Below are 6,000 nucleotides of genomic sequence, written 5' to 3'. Positions count from 1 at the left end.
ACGTTTTTAGTTTTGGAACTTGGTGGCATACACTTTGGAATTTGATGAATGCGCTCCAAGTGACGTAACAAGGAGGAGGTTCCTAGATGGTTAAGGTCCCTCCCTCTACTCACTCTTGCTTGGCATCAGTTACAGATGGATTGACAACTGTTTTCCGGATTTGGGCGGAAATAATTCCACATACGAGAAGTGGATTTTTTCGTCTTTTGCCCCGGCATGACAACATCAATGGGCTTTTTCATACCATAGGCAACAACTGTTGCCTGACTTACACAAACGACATCCTCGGCATCAACATCCTCATCATCAACATCCTAATCATCCTTAGCGGCAACTACTGGAATATCCTCCTCATCCTCCATGTGCAATTCCACAGAAGCATCCTCGATGACTACATCAGCAATATGTTGACTGCCCTTCCCCACATTTACAGAGGGCACACAAATGTTGTAAGGAGGATCCTCCAGTACACTATTTGAAAGGTCTGACTCACACATGGCAACCACGGACACACATGCACTCTCCTCGGGGATTTGTGATTTTGATTTCTCGGAGCACACAGTTAGTTCTTCCGGAACTGTCTTACCCGTCTTCTTCTTAACAACGTACATTTTTTTTATAGTACCACCACTAGTACAACAAGCAGAAGAGCTACCACCACTAGAACCACCAGTCATAAATAAAGGCCAAGGCCTTATCCTTTCCTTGCCACTTCGTGTAGTGAATGGCATATTGCCAATTTTTGGTTTATCTAAAGTCAACTTGGCTTTAGATTATTTTTTTTCTTTAATAAAGTAAACGAAGTTGCTTTTCCATGTCCATGGCCTGACTTAAGCCCTGGGGCATCGGCCTTCATAGAGGACGTTGAGGGCCTTGCATCATCATGACTGCTACCAGCAGTAACAGCATGTGGTTCTTGCTCTCCGGTCATGTGACTGCCTTCCATATTCACTGCGGTCTTGCAGCAGAGTCACCAAGCAAGCAGCAATAGTGTTGCCAAGTTGTGGCTAACGCACACGCACACAGAAAAAATAATACACTTTTTATTTTATATATATATATATATATATATTTATTATTTTTTTTGTCCAGAACTTGGGGTCTGGAGCACCCCTGATTGAGGCAGCAGCGATTGACGACATAGGCAACACGCTACCAGCCCAGATGGACACAGCAAAGCAGCCCAGATGGGTACAGCAGACAGCACCAGCCCCCAGATGGTAGGCATTCTCATGGGAACGCCTCCATCTGGGCAGCCACCCCCCCAGCCCGCCCACCAAAGGGGGCGTGCTGCCACTCAACATCGACAGCATGCCCCCTTTGGTGCGAGACCCGGAGCGACGGCTTGTCCGTCGCTATCCGTTTCTCTCACATTGGTCGAGTGTTATCTTCAAAATGAGAAAAATTCTGGATGAGATTTTAAATTGTCTGAAAAACATGCGAGTTTGCTCTGTTGCTTTGTTCTTGGACTGTATTACATTGGGGCGAGTTTAAAAAGTACATTTGGTGCATTGTGTCGCTATTGCGCCAGTGTGTACCCAGCTTAAGGTAGAATAGTTGACATGATAGATGAATTTATGACATGTTTTTCGTGGCTTCACCTACATCTGCCACTCAGACATCTAAATTCGGGTGTGGTGAGAGGGAAATACATTCATTTCTAGGCAAGTAATTAATTGATAGTGACCTGGAGCCGCACAAAATTTAATTAAATTCCCCCATTTTATAGAATTTAGTTGCGTTTCTTCCAGTGATTTCTTTTAAATATACTGTATACAAGAAATCTTCATTCCCTTCCCCCCCAAGGTTGATGGTTGCGATGGTCAAGACCATCGGGCTTGTGACGACACCCTTGTGGTAGGGTCTCGTGGCCGCAAGCCCCAGAGAGCTTCTGGCTCTAATAGAGCCGGAAGGTCTCCCACTGACATCACTGGTGATGTCAGTGGGGCCGCCCACAAATGGCAGGCTTTCGCTTGGGAACGCCTCCATTTGTGAAGCCACCCCCCCGCCACACCTACCAAACAGGGCGAGCTGTCAATCACCATCGACAGCTCGCCCCCTTTGGTGCGAGACCCGGAGCGACGGAGCACCTGAAGCGAACCCAGGTCTTGCGCATGCGCACGACGGAGCCGGCTCCGTCGTACGCATGCGCTCTGGGCCACCATCGACCCAGTTGTGAGCGCTCAGCGCTTGCGACCGGGTCTGAATCAGGCCCAGAGCCCCAAGATATATAACTGACATTTCAATGCTTTATGATTTTATATTTTTTTGCCTTTATCAGCACCCATATACCAAGCAATACAAATACCTCCTGACTATTCAGTGCTAATGTTTGCGGATAATATGGTGGAGCTTCACTATTAGGGGACATGATTTTGGGGCCTATTCATCAAACGATAAATGGCCCGGTAACCATGCGGAAATGCCAGTTTTCACATTTTTAAGTTACCAGGCCATTCATCATTAGGGGTCCTATCGGACCCCACCGGTATTCAGCAATTTTTCAGTTTTCGGAGTTAGCTGTCGAGAACAAGCGCCATCATCAGACAGCGCTTGTTCTCGGATCCCTGCTCCTTCCTATGGGAAGAAGTTCCGAAGATGCAAAGAGGGATCCGAGCGGATCCCTCTGCCGCCTCCTGACCAGCTCCCTGCCGGCTGTGCGCATGCTTGACCCGAGGTAACACATGCGTTGCTGGGACGACGGGGAGCAGGTAAGTAATGCAGCTACAGAAGTAGCTGCGATACTTTCCACGGGGACAACGGCTTTTCGGAGCAGTTGTCCCCTCACCGGACCAATGATGAATTGCTCTGGTGTCAGGGTTCTCCCGCTGCGAGTTGGATACTAAAGTATCCCTCGCAGCGAGTTCTAAACTTCATCATCGGAGGCCATACGGCGTTCGATGATGAATAGGCCCCTAAGTCTATTAGGGGAGACAGGTCATATCTAAGCACCCCGTTACCCCACCTTACCACTCCAACTTTGGAAATGAGACAATTTTGGGTGAAAAACCTGTAATCCTAAATTGATGGTTTGATTGATTGATTGATTGATTGATCGATCGATTAAAGCCCACATCAGATTGCTGGTGCAGTAATGAGGTCACATATGATGGAAGAACAAAGCTCCGATCCCACCCATTACAATCCATTCTGTATGTGTGCTGAATGGAGGGTGACCTCTAGTTAAAATGAATTGTCTATAATTAATGCGTTGGGTAGGAGCCAAATGCGTACTGCATTGAGAAAATAGGAGTCTCCGACACTCTACAAGATTTTTATGACCAAACTCAGCCCAAACAATGTGACATCATGGTGATGTGACTCATGTTCTGTCCCTCCGCAGCAGTGCTGTACGAGAGGACGCGTTGTGAGCACAGGGGAGAATGTTTATGTGTGACATGTCCGTGTCCAGAGGAAACATTATGTGATGACATCACGACTGATGCATAATAAGCAAGGATTATACAAATGACAGCACATAGTAAAAGCTTTATTAAATAGAGCTAAACAAATTAAGTAGTTAAATGCCTAAACTTAGTCTCAGATGGAGAAGCGGTTGATGGCGCAATCTTCCCACCGGGAGCCTGATCTTCGCTGCTTTCTGATATTGGAGGACCCCGCGCCTTCTTCTCAGTGGTATGTGAGACCTATTATTTAGAACAACAGCATAGGATCTTGCTGATGATCATAAATGGAATGAATTCTATTAGGTAGGAAACCACCTATTAGGGATAAAGAACAATTGCACAATGAATTTTGGGGATATAGAACAATTCAGTGCTGATAATAGAGGTTGGAGAACTATGGGGCACAACAATCGGAACAACAGCACACTGACACTTGGGGTTGTAGAACAATGACACACTGACACTTGGGGTTATAGAACAATGGCACACTGACACTTGGGGTTACAGATAATGGCACACTGACACTTGGGGTTATAGAACAATGGCACACTGACACTTGGCGTTATAGAACAATGGCACACTGAAACTTGGGGTTACAGGACAATGGCACACTGGCACTTGGGGTTACAGGACAATGATACACTGGCACTTGGGTTTATAGGATGATGACACACTGACACTTTGGGTTACAGGACAATGACACACTGACACTTGAGGTCACAGAACAATGGTACACTGACACTTTGGGTTCGCAGGACAATGACACACTGACACTTGGGGTTACAGGACAATGACACACTGACACTTTGGGTTACACTACAATGGCACACTGACACATAGAGTTACAGGACAATGGCACACTGACACTTGGGGTTACAGGACAATGACACACTGACACTTGAGGTCACAGAACATGGTACACTGACACTTTGGGTTCGCAGAACAATGACACACTGACACTTTGGATTCGCAGGACAATGACACACTGACACTTGGGGTTACAGGACAATGGCACACTGACACTTGGGGTTACAGAACAATGGCACACTGACACATAGAGTTACAGGACAATGGCACACTGACACATAGAGTTACAGGACAATGGCACACTGACACTTGGGGTTACAGAGCAATGACACACTGACACTTGGGGTTACATGACAATGATACACTGACACGGGGTTACAGTACAATGGCACACTGACACTTAGGGTTACAGAACAATAGCACACTGACACTTGGGGTTACAGGACAATGGCACACTGCCACATAGAGTTACAGGACAATGGCACACTTGACACTTGGGGTTACAGGACAATGATACACTGACACTTGGGGTTACAGAATAATGATACACTGACACTTGGGGTTACAGAATAATGGCACACTGACACTTGGGGTTATAAGACGATGACACACTAACACTTGGGGTTACAGGACAATGATACACTGACACTTGGGGTTACAGAACAATGATACACTGACACTTGGGGTTACAGAATAATGGCACACTGACACTTGGGGTTATAGGTCGATGACACACTGACACTTGGGGTTATAGGTCGATGACACACTGACACTTGGGGTTACAGGACGATGGCACACTGACACTTGGGGTTACAGAATAATTGCACACTGACACTTGGGGTTACAGAACAATGACACACTGACATTTGGGGTTACAGAACAATGATACACTGACACTTGGGGTTATAGATAATGACACACTGACACTTGGGGTTACAGGACAATGATACACTGACACTTGGCGTTACAAAGCAATAACACCCTGACACTTGGGGTTATAGGACAATAGCCACTGACACTTGGGGTTACAGGACAATGACACACTGACACTTGGGGTTACAGGACAATGGCACACTGAGAGTTACAGCACAATGGCACACTGACACTTGGGTTTACAGGACAATGATACACTGACACTTGGGGTTATAGGACAATAGCACACTGACACTTGGGGTTACAGAACAATGGCACACTGACACTGGGTTTGCAGGACAATGGCACACTGACACTGGGTTCGCAGGACAATGGCACACTGACACTTGGGGTTACAGGACAATGGCACACTGACACTTGGGGTTACAGGACAATGGCACACTGACAAATAGAGTTACAGTACAATGGCACACTGACACTTGGGGTTATAGAACAATGATACACTGGCACTTGGGGTTACAGGATAATGGCACACTGAGACTTGGGGTTACAGGACAATGGCACACTGACACTTGGGGTTACAGAACATGGCACACTGACACTGGGGTTACAGGACAATGGCACACTGACACTTGGGGTTACAGAACAATGGCACACTGACACTGGGTTCGCAGGACAATGGCACACTGACACTTGGGGTTACAGGACAATGACACACTGACACTTGAGGTCACAGAACATGGCACACTGACACTGGGGTTACAGGACAATGGCACACTGACACTTGGGGTTACAGAACAATAGCACACTGACACTGGGTTCGCAGGACAATGGCACACTGACACTTGGGGTTACAGGACAATGGCACACTGACACTTGAGGTCACAGAACATGGCACACTGACACTGGGTTC

The sequence above is a fragment of the Taudactylus pleione genome, unplaced genomic scaffold (assembly GCF_031769625.1).
Source record: "Taudactylus pleione unplaced genomic scaffold, aTauple2 ptg000061l, whole genome shotgun sequence".
NCBI classification, from domain to species: Eukaryota; Metazoa; Chordata; class Amphibia; order Anura; family Myobatrachidae; genus Taudactylus; species Taudactylus pleione.
This window is presented reverse-complemented; position numbering follows the sequence as displayed.